Source organism: Tenrec ecaudatus, chromosome 9 (genome assembly GCF_050624435.1).
Source record: "Tenrec ecaudatus isolate mTenEca1 chromosome 9, mTenEca1.hap1, whole genome shotgun sequence".
NCBI classification, from domain to species: Eukaryota; Metazoa; Chordata; class Mammalia; order Afrosoricida; family Tenrecidae; genus Tenrec; species Tenrec ecaudatus.
This window is the reverse complement of record NC_134538.1, coordinates 125,227,341-125,246,377: the sequence shown is the minus strand read 5'-3', so window position 1 is coordinate 125,246,377 and position 19,037 is coordinate 125,227,341. Positions and strand designations below refer to the sequence as shown.

The 19,037-nt window shown below is 48.5% G+C and overlaps 1 long non-coding RNA gene across 2 annotated transcripts in view; it reads right to left on the bottom strand.

The window, feature by feature from the left end:
* Nucleotides 1–11,117: 11,117 nt before the first annotated feature.
* LOC142457177 (uncharacterized) overlaps nt 11,118–19,037 on the bottom strand; it is a 68,416-nt gene continuing 60,496 nt past the window's right edge. The window contains exons 3-5 of one of the 2 annotated variants that reach the window (XR_012786126.1): nt 17,909–18,016; nt 14,206–14,358; nt 11,118–13,013 (exon numbers count right to left, since the gene is read on the bottom strand). This is a non-coding gene — a long non-coding RNA (uncharacterized LOC142457177). Of the gene's footprint in view, nt 13,014–14,205; nt 14,359–14,874; nt 16,798–17,908; nt 18,017–19,037 lie in introns of those variants that run through there. The other variant, XR_012786127.1, reaches the window with a different exon arrangement.

Sequence of the window (19,037 nt, the reverse complement as noted above, 5' to 3'; positions counted from 1 at the left end):
GGGGTGCAAGCGGCCCTTTCTGCGGAATTCAAGTCTTCACCTCTTTGAGTGAAAACCCAGCGGGTGGTATTTGTAACCAACGGGATTTCAGGGCAAGGGAATGAGAAGACATATCTGAGCCGAGTCCAGGAAGCAACAACATGTGAATGTTTGAGCCCACAGCCTTTGGGGGTAATTCTTGGGTCAGGGTAATGGACTATACCTGGTGTGCCTTTACACACACACACACACACACACACACACACAGGAGCATGCATAGAATAAGGAATTTCTGGCAAGGTCCCACATTACCAATAAATAGGTGTGCAAAGATGCTGGACACAGCCTCCCTGTCTTCATCCTTTCCCGGGGGCTTGTCCGCCTCCAGCCCCTGGTGGGAGGAGGAGCCTCATCTGACTCAAACCACATCCTTGGACCCAATTGTTTGCACCACATTGAAGAGTGACGGCCAAGGCTGAACAGGTCATACTTCCTCCTCATGTTTTGTTTTGTGTCTCACAAGGAGCTCTGGTGGCACTGAGGGTTAGGTGTTGGCCTGCTAACCAGAGAAAGATGTGTACAGTCTTGGAAACTCTATAGGTTATGAGTTGAAATCAACTGTACGGCAATGGATTTGGTTTTTTTGGTTTGTTTCTCAAGCCATTGATCAACAATAAATGGACACTATGCTATGGTGTGTGTTTCAAGGTTACGTATAATCAGGACTGGGGGGCAGGGGGCCTCTCGGTGAATAAGTGGCAAAAGCAGGGAGAAGCAGGGCAAGTTAGAGATCCCAATACCCCAATTTCAGCCATAACAATTAAAATTTTTCCAATAGCTTCCACGTGTTTGTGAAGCCAAACTGTGTATTCTGACAGTAAACCCCCACGTGCCTCAAACTTAGGAGCCCTGGTGGCATAATTGTTAAACATGTGGATGCTCACCGAAAGGGTGACAGTGTGACTCCACCAGCAGCCCCACCCGAGAAAAGGTCTCGTGGTCTGCGCCCAGGATGAGCCCAGGCTAGGCCACCCGAGCGGGGCATGGCTCTGAGCTGAAGCTGGCTCGAGGTCGCACGACTCTCCACAAACTCAATAGGCTTCTGCTCCTTCCAGTCAAGGAAGTCCCCGACACAGAGTCGGCGTGGCCTGCGTGGGGCTGTTAAGGAGTCTATGACCTACGTTACCAAGGCAGAGCGCACAGACTGTGCGCGCGCTGGTGCACTGGAGCCTTGACTGCAAGGGCAGGGGCGCGCTCGCTAGGGGAAAGTGCCACGCTTTATCCGAGAGGCCACGCTCCTGAGGCGGCCTCCTCAAGTGCTGCTGCGGACCATGTTCAGTGACTCCCTGAGGGTCTGCCCGTTAGCAAGCACAGTGCAGGTCAGGAGCGGGCTTTCAATTGTCAGAAAGTGGGATGAAGATTGGAAGTGGACTCTAGGTGAATGGAAAGGCATTCGAGATATGGAGATGGGCTAAAATGCCATAGACGTGTACCATTCTGCCCTGTTCTGAAGAGGGCGGTACACAGAGATGTGGCGCACACATCCCCTTTCAAAACAGGACTTGCTACTCAGCAGACCAGCCCCCCTGGCTCCCGACCTGGGGCAGCAACTGTCCACCACCTGAGCCAGGTGGGGGATAGCATGCTGACCGTTTTTGACCCAGCGCAAGCCCACAGAACCCCACACTGGGCTGCTTGAGGCTTTGTCAGAACTTCCTCTCACGGATGTTTCCCTGCCCCGGTCTAGATTTCTTCTCCTTGGTTTTCCAGGAATGGAATCTTCATGGGGATCGTCTTCCCCACACTCTGTCTCATCTGCTTCCAGTGGGCCTGACGGGTGACAAACAGGGTGAAGGGATCCAATAGGACCGCCCCTCAGAGATGGCCCTGAGCCCTGGCCTTCCAGAGTCCAGGATGCCCTCACTGACTTGTGACAGTCCCGGTGGCCCCTGCGTTAGTGTCAGGCAACGGCACCCTGCTTCTAAAATGTCTGGCACCGCCTCGGTCCCAAGGGCTGCTCACGCTCCCGGTGGCACGGGCTCCAGTCAGAGCAAACTGCTGAGACCTCCCTGAGCTTACTGAACAGGTTGTGTGAATTATTTCACCAGTTCATTTTTTAAAATCTCTTATAAATCTCTGTATGCATGACCAAAGAGGCTTGTTTGCCTGGCAACCCGAGAGCAAAGCTCTAGAGGACTGGATCACCCTTGTCTCCCTCAACCATTTCCAGTGATGCTCATCTCCCTGAGGACCTGCGAGCTGTCAATCAGGCATCTTGACTTAAGTCCATTCCCAGTCATGGTGACGGACAGGTGGTTTAGCTTATCTAACCCCCCTTGATCCACTCAGGTCTGTCTGTTCACACGTCATCTCTTCCGACCAGCCTGCCTTGAGGACCCATTTGACCCCAACACACACACAGAGTTACCTGTCACTGTGTTCTGATTTGGCGAAACTCTCATTGGCACAAATCAAACTTTCCTTATATCTAGTCCTCTTGTTCTTTTTGTTTTTTCTCCACCAGTAGCAAGGCAGCATCATTAACACAGGTCTCTGCTCCTTGCCTGGTCCCCAGAGGCTGGCCCTGTGCTCAGCCTCGTCTAGAAGTTAATCAAGCTTTGTTGACTTGGATACGTGAATGACCCCATGCAGACAGCTCCCTCCATCAGATTACAGTTATGGAACACTGGGGATTTGAGGCACAAAAGAGGTGGTTTATTGCCATCGTTCTGTTCTAGACATTGACTTTGCATGGACCCCTTGGGATCAGCTCCCCTTCCTCCCTCCCTCCCCATGTCCCACTCTCGGCAATATATTTACTAATATGTCAGATATAATTGATGTCTGGATTATAACATGAGTTGTCAGAGCCCCAAATAAATTATCTTTAAAAAAAAAGATTACAGCCCATAAGGGGGAGGGAAAAAAAATAGGCAGTTAAAACAAGTGGCCAGCCATCAACTTTTACTCCTGCCCTCTTCCCTGCTGCCCCTCCCCCTGGCCAGCCCTGCCTTTCTGAGCCTCTTGATTCTGGGGTGCTCACAGGAGCTCCCCTCCGTGCAGGTCCTGGCCCCTAGAAACCATTCATCTGACCGGCCTGGTTAAAGGAGAAGTTCAGCAAATGTTTGTTTCTGTGTCGAGTGATATGTTGTGACTCTCCATCTGCTAGTGGGTGTGTGTCAATAGGAACAGTGAAATACAGTGACAGGTTACTAATTAAAGGGTCAGGGCCTAGGGAGCGGGGGTGTTTGCTAAGCAGAAAGAGTATGCTAAATAAACGGATCATGCAAACAAAACTCAGGAGGAAATTTTCAGTTGGCATAGAAAAACACACTCTTTTCAAACACGGCTCAAGTTGATAAGCAGCAGCTATTTATCCACCCAAAATAATGTGTCAAACACGGATCAGTCTTGTCTTCATTAAAGCAGTCCTCTTAGGTCTCCCTACCAGGCAGTAGTTTGCTGTTAACCTCTCAAAGCTCACTGTCACTGGGTCGATCCTGACTTGGCATTTATAACTTAGTTCCTCCCCAAAAGAGCGAAGGGGAGATATTTAACTTTGACTAGATCCCTTTCTTTTTCCCAGAATAAAAATTCCATTTCAGCACCAACAAGAACAATGGAAATGTCTGTGGCCCAATTAGTAGTGGTGGTGGTAGTGGTGGTGGTGGTGGTGGTGGTGGAGGTGGAGGTGGTGGTGGTGGCGGCGGTGGCAGTGGTGGTGCAAGGGGTGGTGGTTGGGTAACGGAGGTGATGGCGGCCCTTACGATGGGCCTGAGAGAGAAACGAATGAGGCCCCCTCTTCCATCACGTCTGGCATCAGCCTCTTTTCCGCAGGAGCTTGGGTTTCACAGAAGGTGCTGGGATTGGCAGCTGTGCAGAGTTGACCTCCTGTCCTCAGGTCCCTGCCTGGGCTGCATTTAGATTTGGGGAAATGTTGCCCTCTAGTGCCCCACAGCAGTCTTAGCTCTTTAAGCTCATAGGTCCAACCTCTGCCTACCTACCCCCACATCTTTCCAGGTAAGAGGTTTGGCATACCACAAGCCAGACTTGGTGAACAGGAAGCCTGGAACTATATCAGGAAGTTGTTTTGTTTCTTAATCAATTTCTCGACAAAAAAATGTAAAAAGAAGGGGGGAAAACTAGACACTGGCAAAGGAGTAGCAATTGAATGAAGACAGTTAATCTGTTAACATTCACTGTGGATAGTGCTCTAAACTCCAAGAAGGACCAGGAAAAGAGATGACAGGTAGCTCTCGATACAGGCTGACATAAATAAAGTAAAGGAGTCCCTGAGATAAATAGCTCACGTGCCCATGGGGTCATCTGCTTTCTGAACCTCTCGTCCCCCTTCAAATGACCGACCTGGATTTGTTCCTTAGCCCACCAAGCGGTAGACTTCCTACCCCAAACCACCAACTGTCCTCTCAACTCCATCCACTTTGCTTTCTGCAATAATAGCTAGCTAGCTGAATGGATCCACTAATTCCTGTGCTTTTGACCTTCCTCTCTCAGAGAAAATGTATTTTTAATGGAAACCTTCAATGACTTCAAAGTGATTAGCTAGTCTATTGATTCTAATCTTAGAAGTCAGGATGGTGAGACTTCATCTCACATGCTTCAGACATGTTGTCAGGAGAGACCAGTCCCTGGAGAAGGACATCATGCTTGGAAAAGCAGAGGGGCAGCGAACAAGAGGAAGGCCTTGCATTGACACGGTGACTGCAACCATGGACTCCAACCCGGTGTTTCCTTCTGTTGCTCAGAGGGTCCCTGTGAATCAGGACACCTCACTCGCCCAATGACCACACGGGTTTCCACATGCCAAGCCCGCTGGTGGGGAGATGCTAACAGGAAGACTGTAAGAGATAGATCTCCTACAGCATCTCTCAAACCCCATGCCTACTCTGCCTCAAGCCTTTTGTTTCGTTGCCCATGTCTCTTGATTAGGATCTAAGCTATTCTCATTACTTACAATACGTCATATTCTTTGAAGTCACTATGAACACTGAATTGGCAGATTCTGAGCTACTGCTTCTAGGAAACAGACAAGGTTAGATTCCTGTGAGCCTCTGGTCACATTTTCATCAGCCAATCGAGACATAACTTGTTTGATTCTGGTTCCTGTTTTAAAACACTTTCTATAATACGTGCTGCTGAGTCATTAACATGCACTCACAGTCAATAGGACTAGAACTGCTGCCTGAACGAAGCTTCTCGAACACACTCTCAAGGTTCACCCAGACCTTTAAAAAAAATAATAAATCATTTTATTGGGGCTCATACAACTCTTATCACAATCCATACATACATCAATTGAGTAAAGCACCCTTATACATTCGTTGCCCTCATCATTCTCAAAATTTGCCTTCCACTTGGGTTCCTGGAATCAGCTCATTTTCCTTTTTTTCCCTCCCCCTCCCTCCCTGATCCCCTCATGAACCCTTAATAATTTATAAATTATTATTTTATCTTATCTTACACTGCCTGGCATCTCCCCTCACCCACCTTCCTGTTGCCCATCCCCCAGAGAGGAGGTTACATGTAGATCCCTGAGATCCGTTCTCCCTTTCTACACGCCTTCCCTCCCGATGTCGCCACTCTCACCGCTCGTCCTGAGGGGTTCATCCATCCTAGATTCCCTGTGCTTCCAGATACCTACCGCACTGCTATGCATCCTCTGGTCTAACAAGGTCCGCAAGGTAGAATTGGGGTCATGATAATTGCGGGGGGGGGGGGGTGTTCAAGAACTAGAGGAAGGTTTTGAGTTTCATTGTTGCTACACTGAACCCTGAGTGACTCATCTCCTCCCCACTACCCCTCTGCAAGGCATGTCCAGCTGTCTACAGATGGGCATTGGGTCCCCATCACGCATTCCCCTCATTCACCATGATGTGAATTTTTCCCCTGCCTTTGTTGTTTGAAACCTGGTCCCCTAGGTCCTTCATGATCACACATGTTGGTGTGCTGCTTCCATGTGGGCTTTGTTGCTTCTGGGCTAGATGGCCGCTTGTTTACTTTCAAGCCTTTACGTCCCCAGACGCTATATCTCTCAATAGCCGGGCACCATCTGCCTTTTTCACCACACTTGCTTATGCACACATTCGTTTTCAGCATTTATGTGAGGAAGGTGATCACACAAGATGGTTTTTGTTCCTTGGTGTCTGCTCCCTGGTCCGTTGAACACCTTGTATTCACTTAGGCTGTGTGCTTCTTCTCTGTGGGCTTTGTTGCTTCCGAGCTATATGGCCGCTTGGTTGCACCCAGACCTTCTTGTGCTTAGGAACATTAGACAGCACTTCCACGTGACACCTGGGAAACAATTTTTTTTTAAATGATTCATCAGCAAAATATAAAAGGTGAACATTAATATGTTCACGAAAAGCATGACATTAAATAGACCACAAAGCAGAGATGTGCTTGAAACTGGAAAACAGAAGGTCTCCTGGGTCAAGCTGCAAACTCGAAATTGTCACCACTCCCCACCTTCACAAGTTGACTGCAGAAGCGTGGCAAATGGAGGTTTGGGTGGAACCTGTGAATAATGAGGATTGACTGTACTTATGTTGTGGAATGACAGTCTCTCTAGCCAGTGTGTCAGCTCTGTGAGAGCAGGCACTATGTGTGTTGGCTCCCTGCTAGTGGTCAGCACAGTGCCTGGCACCCAGGAGCAGGCTAATGGAAGCTGAAGAGAAAATCTGTTTCCATCTTTGGTGCTATCTTAAGGAACTCTGGTGGCATAGCGGTCATGAATTGGGCTGCTAACTGCAAGGTCAGCAGTTGGAAACCATCTGCATGAGAAAGACCTGCATTCTACTTCTGTAAACAGTTGCAGTCTCAGAAACTCTCGGGCAGTTCTGCCCTGTCCTACAGGGTCACTCTGAGTGGCCATTGACTCGATGGCAGTGAGGTGAGTGGTGAGTTGGTGCCTTATGGTTTAGTGAATGGAGACTGAAATGTGAGATGCCAACAGCACCAGCACTGTTGGGTTAGAAGGAGCCTGAGACTTTGGACTGTGTGATAGTCTGGGTAGACTAGAGAAACAAAGCCAGGGAGACACATATGTGTATAAAAGAAAGAGCTTTATATACAAGAGCAATCGAATATTGAGGAAACATCCCAGTCCTGTCCAGATCAAGTCCATCAGTTTTATATTAGCCCATATGTCTGATACAAATCTATAAGTTCCTCTTCAGACTCACGCAACACATGCAATGATGCTGAATGCAGGAAGATCACAGGCCAGTGGGTGGGAAGTCTTGGGGATCCAGTTGTGATGGAAGCATCTCAGCCCTGGCGTGGGTCTCCACGTGACTCCTCCAGTTCCAGGGCTCTGGCTCTATCAGTGTAGCTCCATATGGCTTGTCCACAGGAATCTCTCAGGGTGACAAAGCAGAGAGTGTGTGTGTCCCGCCTCCAGCGAGCTATTTATCTCCTTAGCGCCTCCAAATGAGGCATCATCAGACTGTGACCTGATTGACAGGCTAACCTCCACCCCTTCACTCTCAGTAATCTCAAGTGGGCACCAGATTATGTAACTTCCACAGCCAGTCTCATGCTTTTCCAATAGTTTAACCTCAGACCCTTTGGCTCATTGAAAACTGCATGCTTAACCCCTCTCCTTTTTCATAAAGCCTTCTCACTGCCCCTCCCCCTCTCCCGCTGGACCTGACCAGGCCTCAAAAGAATCCAGGAAGCACGGTGTGAACCACTAGTCCAAAGACTTCATTTTCTCGGGAAAAAGCCCGTAGGAGCCAGAGAAATGTGGAAGGCCGACAAAAGGCAAGAGACAATGGAGCGGAAAAAAGTCTACGTCGATCAGATTGTCACATCTTCCCATTACTGCTCCCTCTGTAATTCAAGTGCGCATCAGGATCTGTCCTCCCACGTCCATGAATGCACCATCAGAAGCACCCTGGCTGGCCTGCAAGCAGAACTAGCGTGGGGAGTGTGGCAGGAGCTTGGGGGGAAGATGAGCCCCGCAGGCCAGACCTGGCCCTGAGGATGGAGAGGATCCTGTGCCTTGTAAGGGCCCTGTCCGGGCCACAGCAGGTACCTGAAGGCCCTGCGGACACGGGCTTGTTTGTCCTTTGCCACCCGCGTGGCAGTGCTTTCCTGAGCGGCTCTAATTCTAAATCCCTGCTTCGCTAAGATGGGTAAACTTGGCAGCATTTGGGATCTGCCTGTGTCTTAACTATTTCTCAGTTGGTTTAGGTTTGGCAAAACCCCAAGTGCATTTTGCCAAGCACTCTTTCCCTTAATTTCTAATCCCCCGGGTAGCTTAAGGGAAATTTCGTCCATATGTTTCTAAGTCATTTACTCTGAACTCATCTTTTGGTAAGAGATGCATTCTCGAGCCAGCACCGTCCAGAGAATAGCAAATCATTAGGCTGAAATGGGTCATACTTTCTTTGGGAAGAATTTCCTATATTTTCTGAGTAAGAAGGAGGGAGGGAGGAGAGTGGTGATTGCTGTTCCCATGCCCTTTCCCCTTTCTGCCTGTCTGTTTCCCTTGAGGTTGACTGGAAAGCCTGCTTTATGATAGGAAGAAGTTAATGGATGCCGCATTTGGATGCAAACAGATTGTGGTAGTCTTTTGAATAAGTGTAGGTCATTCCTATTTTTAATGTACCTTAGAATAGAATCAATAATTGACTACATTCTAATGACAGGTGCATCTCAGCAGTCTGATGAGAGAGAATGATCCTTACTGACAGGAATCTGAAGAAGCATGGTGGTGTAGTGGTTACACATTGGGCTGCTAACCGCAAGGTCAGCGGTTTGAAACCACCAGGGGCTCCTCTGGGAAAAGGTTTTCTGCTCCCGTAGAGGGTTAGTCTGGAAAGCCACAGGGCAGTTCTATCCCATCCTATAGGGTCACTATGCATCAGACGCACCTTGATGGCAGTGAGTGGGTTTTGTTTTTCCATATAAGGAATCTAAAGGAGTCCTGGTGATGTCATGGTTTAGGCATTGGGCTACTAATGCAAGGTTTGCAGTTCAAACCCACCAACTGCCCCAAGGAAGAAAGATGAGGCTGTTTGCTCCCATTAAAATGTACAGTCTCAGGAATCCCCTGCGGGTGACTACGAGCCCAAATCAACTGGATGGCCTTGGGCTTAGAAGGACCGGAAGGAGCCCTGGTGATACAAAGACCATGATGCTGCTACCTGAAAGTTTGGTGATTCAACCCCACCAGCTACTTTTATGGGGAAAGACCTGGTGATTTGCCTCCCATGAGATTATATCCAAGAAACCCCAGTGGGGCAGTTCTCCTCTGTCACTGAGTCGGCACCAACTGGATCGCACCCAGCAACAATATAACATAGTAAATAGTAAAGGCATGTTTTTCACAGATCACGTCAGAACTCAGGTCTTGTCTGTCCACTGAAATCTGTGTTGGCTGCACCCAGCCACATTCATTCCCACACCCAGAGGGGACACCCATTCCGTGCCAGCTATCAGGCTTCCGGGGTTCAGAATGGATTCTGGCCAGAAGCTTTTGTGAAGTAGACGGAGGTGAGACATGACTCCACGCCAACAGTTGCCCTTCTTTGTTTGCCTCGGAAGCGTTCTGGACCCTGCCTTATTCACGGCGAGGAAATGCCGTGCGTGGAGGTGGTTGGTCTTAGAACTGAAGGACTCCATGCTACTAAGAAGATGACTGCTACTAATAATCCTCTTGTTGGTATAACTGCCGGTTTACAGGAATTATAGATAATAGAGGAACAAGTTATACTCTGAGGAGGAAATCAGCTAAATCCAGAAGACAAACATAAGGATGCAAATTTCCCTTAAACTACTAGGAGGACTAGAAATTATGGGAAATAGGTCCTCCAATAAATGAATAGCAAGGGAGAGAATGGGGCAGCAGGGGAGGGGGAAGTGTCTAAATTATAAAAGATAAGAGAATCAACTGTGTGCAACAAGTGGGTCGTGTTTGGATCCTGGTTCAAAGAAACCAACCGCAGAAGGAAATTGGGAGGTAACCTGACAAATTGGAGCACAGGCCACGGATCTTAGACCATGGTGAAATCCCTGTTATTGTTGGAGGTGTGAAGGTGGTAGTGACTATCACAAGAGAGAGGAGAGAGTAAAAGAGAGTTCTTATTCTTAGAGATCCTGACGGGCGTGTCTGCAGATGAAACAATATGATTTGTGGATTTGTTTTAAAATAATCCAGAATGAGATGGGAAGAAGGATTGGGATGGTGTGTGTGTGTGGGGGGGGGGGTGGTCGGCAACTAATAAAACTGATGGGCACCGTTACTGAACATGATTCGTAGAGGAATTCTGATCAAAAGCGGGAAGGGATACAGAACAGAATTTCAAACTGCCTTGAACCCCATACTTCCTGAAGCCAAGAAGGTTGAATGAACCTCTAAAATGATTGCCCTGAGATAATCCCTAGTCCTTAAACCAAATATATCCCTCGTAAGTCTTCTTAAAACCAGATGCTCTTTTTAAAATTCCGCATGGATCAAACTGACAACAGCCACTCAAAAGATTAGTTAGGAACCCTAGCGGACACCTGTGGACTGATGTTAACGGGGGAGGGACAACTCAGAAAAAGAGGGAGAGCGGCTGTACAGCTGGAAGAAAGTAAACCAGCACCGCTAAATGGTACATGCAGAAACTGCTGAGCTGGGGCATGTATTGTGCATATTCTCAACCACAAAATTAATAAAATTGTATCTTTTAAAAATGTGATGGACCAAGCAAGTATGGGCATGTATTAGAGCTGAGTGATAGGAAGAGCTCATTGTATTAGTCATACACGTGTGTATATTCTTGAAAATTTCCTGTGGCAGTTACATACTTGTGTCAACTTGTGAAGGGGTGGAATCTGGCCTGGCAATCAGGTCGCAGCTTAATGATCTAATTTGGAGGCTCAACAGAGATAAATTGCTCACAGGAGGCCAGATGCACTCTCTCCCTGCAAGACATTACAATGAGCCTGATGGAGCTACGCTGATGCAGCCAGAGCCCAGAGCTGGAGGAGCCACGTGGAGACTCACACCAGCGCTCAGATGCTTCCACCGCCATTGGATCCACAAGACTCTCCACCCACTGGCCTGTGATCTTCCTGCATCTGGCATCATTGCATGTGTTTCGTGAGTCTGAAGAGGACATTATAGATTGGTATCAAACATGTGAGCTCTTTTTTCTACACGAGTGTCTATGTATTTGTTTCTCTAGTTAACCCAGACAAACGCATTTCCATAACAAAATATACTTTTAAAATTATAATCAAGCTGCTGGATATTCAGGTGGACAACTAAGAGAAGCCAATCTGAAAGTAGTTCAAGACTTTATTTCCTTCTCATGCAAAAGGCACAAATGAGCACCAGCTGCTGAGCGCTCCATTTCCTCCCGTGGACCGTCCCCCTGCAAGGGGTCATTAGATGGCAGTGCTGCACAGGAGAGGGGACAATCTGATTGCCAAGAACCCTGAGCAAGAGGGCCTGTCTTAATGTGGACCTGGGGGACTGGGCAGGCGAGAGAGAGGATTCCTAGGGGTGGAAAGTGATTGATCACAATAGAGAAAAATGTGTAAACCGAGGTCCCTTGAGGAAAAAGGCTCTGCATAGGGGTTCCTGGGTTCTGTGTGACTGTGGCTGGCCGCCCTAGTGGCATGCATTGGTGAGTACAACTCCCTCCAGAGACTGCAAAGTGCACCAAGTCTGATGAGGGAGGGCGGCCTCCTCCCAAGGGAGCTTGTAATTGTTTGTCAGGCCTGAAAGATCACATAGGATTTTGGCCGCGAGCCAGACTCCTCAATTATGATAATCAAAATTACTCTAATTAATTTATAGATCTCCTTCTTCCACACCTGTAGCTCTATGAATCTTTTACAACCCCATGAAGCTCTGGCATAAACATGCTGTGAGTTTTTAATGTGACCGTGATGGTTTCATAAAAGATCAGGGATGGAGAGAGATGGAAGGGCAAAGGAAAATGAAAGGAGGCTGAACTAATCAAGAGAAAGAAAGACTTGCATTTTCCCACGTCTAACAGACCCACCGAATGGTACGCACAGGGCTCATAGAACACTCGTACGCAAGGGAAATGATTGGTTTGCAAAATAGAATGCACTATGTGCACATCTTTTGTGTGAAAGCACATTCATTTCCCAATAAAAAGAGTCAAGTTCCTAAAGACTTACATCCCAAAATGCATAGCACATGAGGGCTCAAATTTGATCTCTCCACTCTCACAGCTGTGGAGTTGGATTGTACTGATGGGGCTGGGTGTGACCTTGGCTTCTGTCCCTGGCATTCAACTTCATGTGCATGGAGTTCTACTTCATGTGGACCCTTTACAGCTACTCTGAAGAGTCTAGACCAGCATTCTCAACCTTTCACAGGGGTCGCCCAATTCCTAACAGGAGCAAAAGGACAGAGATGAAGTAGCAACGAAAGTAATTTTATGGCCGGGGGTGGGGGGTGTCACCACAACATGAGGACCAGTATGAAAGGGTCACGGCATTAGGAAGGTGGAGAACCACTGGTCTAGACCCTAAAGCTTATTGGGGAACAAAAGGGGTAAATAGAGGTGCTTGTCCTCTACATTAAAATTTCCATAGAGTTTGTTCCTGGAAGCTGTTGTGGAAGAAACTATTCTGGGTGGTCTCCGGCTCATGGTAACATTAAGATGCATGTAAAAATGATTTTTAAAAAGACTTTCAAATGTGCTCTACAGGATCACACATCTTTTTAACCTTATCAGGGAACATTGTCTAGACTACACAAACTAAGATGCTTTCCCATGACTAACACGAACACGGCCCACCTTCAACAGCAGTCAGCCACGACCTCGCTGCGTCTGCCCGCTCCACTGGGCTGTTCTAAAAGCAGCGCCAAGCATCTTTACCACCTTATCCGCCAAGATTCTGCACACGCCTCTTCTGTTTCAGATCCACGGACGGATGGCTGGGTCTCGGAGGGGACTGGAGAGCGAGGAGAGCCTACCCAGAGGGCCAGAAGCTCGTGGAGTTGGAGGCAGTTGAAGACAGAAGAGGGTTGATTGCAGAGGCTGCCAGGGAGAAGCGCAGCAGGCGCTCAGTAAGCCTGCAAATGCCAGGCCAGATGCCCGGGGGCCACGCGTGAACAGCTGCGGTGACGGTGAGGAGAACACTGTGCCTCGCGTGTTTTCAAAGGTACTTCCCTATACGGGGTCCAGGACGGGGGATGGGGTGAGGGCTGGTGCTGGAGGAGAGGAGGCGTGCTCGGTTCAGCCGCTGCTGTCCCAGCTGTGAGGGTCTCCTCACCACCACACTGCCAGGAGAATCCTCCCCTGAGATGCTGAAGCTTGCTCAGGTGAACTGTCAAAACTTTTATTTCCACCCAATTTGATAGGAACGTTTCCTAACCACATCATGCACATCTTTGACTCCTTAAGGAAAGAGTGCACGGAACATGTAGCCTTTTCATGATGACTAAAGGAGTTTGTCATACGTGACAGTGTGTGTTGCCCTTGAATGTGGTCATGCCTAGAGAGATGACGGAGCGTCCTTTTACACGTGTGCTCCTGAACCAAAGGGCCACTGGTCTCTTGGGCTTCTGTTTAAGTCCTCTCATCTCCTGTTGTCTTCTCGCTTTTCACAGCTATCGATGTTCCTGACCACAAGTGACTCCTCTGTTCTGTATTCTAACGCATTCTGTGAGTCTAACCAGGTCTTAAAGATTGTTGTGGGTTTTTAAAATCATTTTACTGGGGGCTCGTACAACTCGTACCACAATCTATACATACATCCATTGTGTCGAGCACATTTGTGCATTTATTGCCATCATCGTTCTCAAAACATTTTCTTTCTACTTGAGCCCTTGGTATCAGCTCCTCATTTTCCCCCTCCCTCTCCCACCCTCCCTCCCGCACAAACCCTTGATAATTTATAATTTTCTTCATGTCTTACACTGTCTAATGTCTCCCTTCACCCACTTTTCTGTTGTCTGTCCCCCAGGGACGGGGTTATATGTAGATCATTGTGATTGGTTCCCCTTTTCTCCCCCACCTTCCTCTTCCCCTCCTGGTATTGCTACTCTCATTATTGGTACCGAGAGGTTTATCTGTCCTGGATTCCCTGTGTTTCCAGTTTTTATCTGTACCAGTGTACATTCTCTGGTCTAGTTGGATTTGTAAGGTAGAATTGGGATCGTGATAGTGGGGGTGGAGGGGGGAAGCACAAAGATTGGTTTAAGCTGTGTCTCAGGCCCAAGAGACTCACCTCTGAGTAAAGTACATGGATTTTGTGGCATCTTCTATGTAGTCACAGCCTCTTTGTTGGTTACTCTTTAGCGATTAGCTGCTTTCTGGTTAGTTAAGGATGCTGAGTAGCTGGTCTAGTCTTGTATTTGCTCACAGGTGTTTGATGCAGAATCTTCCAAAGAGAACCCAAATTAGATCTCACCCTTGCCCACAAAAAGGAAATTACAACCAGGCACAGGACACAGGTAATAAGTAACCTGAAGATACAGGTACACCACAGTAAACACAGTTCCCAAAGGAAACCTGGATCTCCATGGAAGACAATTCAGAGGGCAAGTGGCAATTTTAAAAATTACGTTTTATACAAAAGAAGCATAACCAGCAAGAAGGGGCAAGAACTTCCCTTTAAAACCTACCGCCATCAAGTTGGCTTAGACTCACAGCGGCCCTATAGGACTGGGTTTCTAAAACAAGTCTTTATGGACGCGGGCAACCTCGTCTTTCTCCTGCAGAGCTACTGTGGGTTCAAAGTGCTGGCCTTGCAGTCAGTGGTTCAATGCATCAGCCACAATGACAACATGCTGTTTTCTTTTTTTTGCTCCTAAAGGTACTGATCTGGATGCGATTATATGTGTTCTTCTTTCACTTTAAATAAGAACACGTAAAGTTGCATCAAAATCAGAACCTTTAAGAGCAAAAGGATGCTCATTGGATGAAATGAATGAAAGATGCTTTCCCAAATATATCAGACTTTTTACATCCAGATGAGATAACAAGGCCAGCAGCCCTCGTGTATGCATGTCTTCCCTCTGATTGGCCCACCAGGCGGTACTCCTACCAGCAATGAACGGGACGGCTGGTTGCTCTGTGTCCTTGCCAACATTTACTGCCATCTGTCTTTTGCTTTAGCCATTGCAGTGGGTATTTTGCGTTTGCTTTAATTTCCATCTCCCTGAAGACTAAAGACATGGTTTCACTCTGTTGCAGATGTTTGCAGACTAGCTACAGAGCTTCCTTTGTGAAGTTCCTGTTTAAACCTTTTGGTCAATTTCGTTTTAATTGGGCTGTTTGTCTTTTAATCACTGAGCTGTAGGAGTTGCTAAAATGCTCTAAATAGAAGGCCCCGGTCAGGCATATGGATGGCAAATATTATTTTCCCCAGTTGGTGACTTATGTCTTCCTCTGGATGAGCAAAGATTTTTTGGTCTTTTTTACCCAGTCCATTTTAACCATGTTTTTTTCCTTTGATGATCATCAGGTGTTGGCTGCCATGAGTGGATTGTGTCTGGTGGTGATGGCGTGTGTGCAGAGTGGAGCTGCTCCACAGGCTGTGACCTCTCAAGGGCAGAGGGCCAGACCTATCTTCTGGGCACTGCTGGGTGGGTTAGAACCACCGTAAAGGAAAAACAAATTCCTGGGCCCCATGCCGGGGAGAGGGAGCCCGGGTGGCAGAGTGGTCACACTGCTGCTAACTGCAAGGCCAGCCATTTGAGACCAGCAGCCACTCGGTGGGAGGGAGACAGGGCTCCCCACTCCTGGAACGAGCTACCATCTCAGAAACCCACAGGGGCAGTTCCCCCTGTCCTCTGGGGTCACAGTGCATTGGAATCACTTGACAGCCCTGAGTTTGGTTTGGTGGCAGAGGTGTGGCACAGGTTGTGTTTTGGCGTATCTGAGGGATGCTCAGTTGGTCTCCAGTGACATGGAGCATTGAGTTTCTCAAAGATCGCTGCAGCTTTTTTAAGGGGCGGCCAGGTTTGAGAGCCTCTGCTCATTTAAAAGGAAATACGGCTTGAGATGTAGCGAGCACTAGAAAATGACATTCTCAAAATGTCTACAGCTCCAATTGAATGGCATTGACTAAAATAATCATTATTTTTCTGTGAAATTGAAGGGGGAAAACCCCTCATATATTTAGAAAATAAAATTCTGTGAACACGGTATTACAGACTGCAAGGGAAGATGGGGGAGGTACCTAAAAGCCCCTCGCCGTCTGGGCAGGGAAAGTTCCAGCAAGAGGGCCAAGAGTGGGAAAGAAGGAACTGCACCTCTGGCCTCCGCGGTGAAAATGCTCACAGAACCCAGACCGCCTGGTACCGTTAATCCCGACTCACGACAGCCTCCTGCAGGCCCAGAACGGTTCCACCGGGGTTTCAAAGGCTGGTTTCTCACAAGTGGATAGCCAGGCCTTTCTGACTGGACTCCCACCCCTCACCTTCAGGCAGGCGGCCGAGCCTGTTCACTGTTTGCGTCACCCCGATCTGTGTGTTAAGGGACCCTTGTAAAACTGTGTTTGGTCCGGAGGAGGAGCCAAGGAAGTGGGTGGCTGGGGGAGCGTGGTAGAACAGACGACAGAGGGAAGGCAGAGCGGCCCAGCCGTGGTTTTGTTCCTTTCCTGGCCATCTGGGAGAACCTCCAAGACAGGGACGGCAGAGCGCAGAGGGCTCAGAGGGAAGAGACGCCGAAGACGGATGGCGAGCTCACGAGAGAGCCCAGGGCAGCTCTAAACGAGCTGGGAATGAAGTCGCCGGAACTGGAAGACCTTGCCGAGGTAATGGTGTAATCTCACTGTAATCTCCGCTGGTCACAGAGCGAGAGCAAAGCCCGAAACCTAAGATGAGAAAACATCCCAGGGGTCGAAAGCTGAGATGTCAGCAGCGGTGAAGTGACAGCAGAGCCCAGCATCTGCCCCGAGACGTACCTCTTGGAGCCCGGGACACCCACCACACCTGCCCAGGACGCTCAATCCTGTCTTCCGATAGAAAGCCCCAAGATTGCAAACTCAGTTGACAGGGGCCCCCTCGCTGGGCCCTGCCCTGTTTCACACGTTTCTCGCTCAAGAAAAAGGTCACTGCCATCCAGTCAGTTCCAACGTACTGTCGTGCTGTAGGACAGGTAGACCTGCACCTGTAGCTTTCAGAGACTGTCAGTATGTACAGGGTCAGACAGCCTCGTGGGCTTCCCTCATGGGTTTGAACCTCCAACCTTGTAACTAGCAGCCCCACATGTAGGCCACGACACCACACTTTTAGTTGCTCTTCAGTTGACTCTGCCACAGCGATGAGTTTGGTAGTTTAGCTTATCACATTCTCGACAAAGGTCACTGGTGGCATGGTGGGTTAGGCGTTGGCCTGCTGACCATAAGGTCGGCAGTTCAAATCACCAGCTCCTCAGGAGAAAGATGAGGCTGCCTGCTCCTGAAGGAGGTGGGCCTCACAAACCTTCCAGGGGTCTCTGTGAGTCAGAATCAACTGGCTGCTTGGGGAGGTTTTCTTTTCTTTTCTGGATATGCTAGACTAGCGTTTGTTAAAGGTTGAAGCTCTTGATCAGCTTCCTGTTCAGAAAGATATCCAGCCCAGACTCAAACACAAAGACCCTAGTTTAGAAAGCACTGGATAAGAATTTAAAATACAGTTTTCATTCAAAAGCGATTGGGCCCTGAGAGCACATTCATTCATGGACTCTTGCTGAAGAAATAATGTTCGAGGTGTTTCATAAGCATTATTTCTAATTTTTATACTCCCCTACAGAACATACCCTATTATCTTCATTTTAGAGGTGATTTAACTAAGACACAGAAGGTTTGAGGGAATTGCCCAAAATCACCCTGGCAGAACAAGACTTAAACTGAAGTCTGTCCAGGTGAATGGGAAGCCCATGCTCTCACCCGTGACACCCCACCACCTTTGACCCTGCCCTCCACCTGCTAGCTGCATCCTTACCTGCTTTCAGGGCCTCTCGGGCCTCTCTCATTCTGGCTTCAGCGGGTGGCTGCAAGGATCCTGTCTGTGTTAGGCTGGGTTTTCTAGAGAAACAAAACTGTGATGCCCCTGTAGGGATAAGAATGAAGTAATTATTTTTTTATCAAGAAGGTGTCCCAGACCAGTCCAACTCAAGCCCAGGAGTCTGATGCTAACCGGGGCCTTCTTCCGGCTCCCGTAGCTGCAGGCTAATGATGTAGAAAAGTGAGGCATAAAGCAGGCAGCTGACAGACCAGGGAGTGCAGTCACCTGGATCCAAGGTGGGTGCAAAACTTCAGGGTTGTCTCCCAGGGTCAGGAACTCACCTAGGGCTGCCCACCCCAGGCCCCAAAGTAGACACCGAATCCGAGCAAGTAGGAGGAATGAAAGTGCAGAAGAGGAGAGATAAATTCCCAGTGTCTCTCTTGTAGAAAGACCCCCCCCCACCCCAAGAAAACATCACCAGGCTATAACTTGATGGACAGGTTCAGCTCCACCCCTACACGGTCTCACAGGTTCAAGCTGACATAAAATCTACCCAGCACACTGGTCAAGCCTTTTGCCAGGGCCACAGCCCAGTTCTCAGTCTTAATTCCCAGGTCAGCTGACCAAATGCTTGTCAACCTCATTCTAGCTAGCCAGTCCCTTTACAAGCCCACCGCTACTTCCACCTTCCATTCCACCTTTCCCCACCTGTATGCCAGGCCCAACAGGAGTCAAGGTTTCTTCCTTTCTCTAGTTCTTAATCACAGTGTTTTAAGTCATGAAATGAAAACACTAATCTGTGCCTTGCTACTGTTGAAGAAGACAGTGTCTGCTTGGGGACAAGTGGTCAGTCAATCACGGCAATCACTGGGAGTTAGAACTGGTGGACAGAGCTCTAGGGATCCACTGGGAAACTAGTCCATCTTTTCTCTGGGAAGATGAAGCAAGGCCTTCCAGATGGCAAGGGAGGGCTGTGTCATTGAAAACTAATGTGCTGTCAACTGAGCTCCATCTCCCAAGTACTAGCCGTGGTCAACTCGGGGACCTCAAGGGCACTCGTACAGAGCCAAAGCTCACAGTGCAAATGCCAAAGGCATGAGTGGCCCCACGTGTACGAAGCAGCCAC